General features: G+C 48.2%; 1 pseudogene; it reads right to left on the bottom strand.

Annotated features, from left to right (window-relative positions):
- Window positions 1-243: 243 nt before the first annotated feature.
- LOC136654791 (5S ribosomal RNA) lies at window positions 244-363 on the bottom strand (annotated as a pseudogene).
- Between the last annotated feature and the right edge of the window lie 205 nt (window positions 364-568).

Below are 568 nucleotides of genomic sequence, written 5' to 3'. Positions count from 1 at the left end.
GAGATGAAAATCACTGTTTTAGGGTCTCGTGTCTACATAGACTCCCAGCAGCACAATCTTGGGAGGATAGTAAAGAACGAGGGTGAAGGTAACCCAGAAAAGAGGGTCAACCTCTCCCCATTTTTTGTACATTTTCATCAGACTCAATAAGGAATCTGAGAGTATAATTTTCATGGTACGGCTGCTGTGTCAATGAGCTTTGCAAATGGTTGGCAACCTTCAGTCTCGAAAGACTATGGTATAAGCCTACAGCACCCAGTATTCCCAGGCGGTCTCCCATCTAAGTACTAACCAGGCCTGACCCTGCTTAGCTTCCAAGATCAGATGAGATTGGGCATGTGCAGGGTAACAGTTGCTGTCAAATCCCTGTTGGAATTTGGATGCAATGCCCCCTGCAAGACTCTGGAGGGCAGTGTACTGTCCAGTCACCTGGGACCATCTCCCTGTTCCCCTGGGGTTCTTGCAGGAGATGTGGTTCTTAACACTATTTTCTATCTCCCCTCCTTCTCACACTCTCTCGTCTCTCCAGACCACCACAGGAGAAGGATATGTTCTGCCAGGGCTCCAT

Source organism: Tiliqua scincoides, chromosome 5 (genome assembly GCF_035046505.1).
Source record: "Tiliqua scincoides isolate rTilSci1 chromosome 5, rTilSci1.hap2, whole genome shotgun sequence".
NCBI classification, from domain to species: Eukaryota; Metazoa; Chordata; class Lepidosauria; order Squamata; family Scincidae; genus Tiliqua; species Tiliqua scincoides.
Note: the sequence above shows the minus strand (reverse complement) of the source record. Positions and strands in the feature narration are given on the sequence as shown.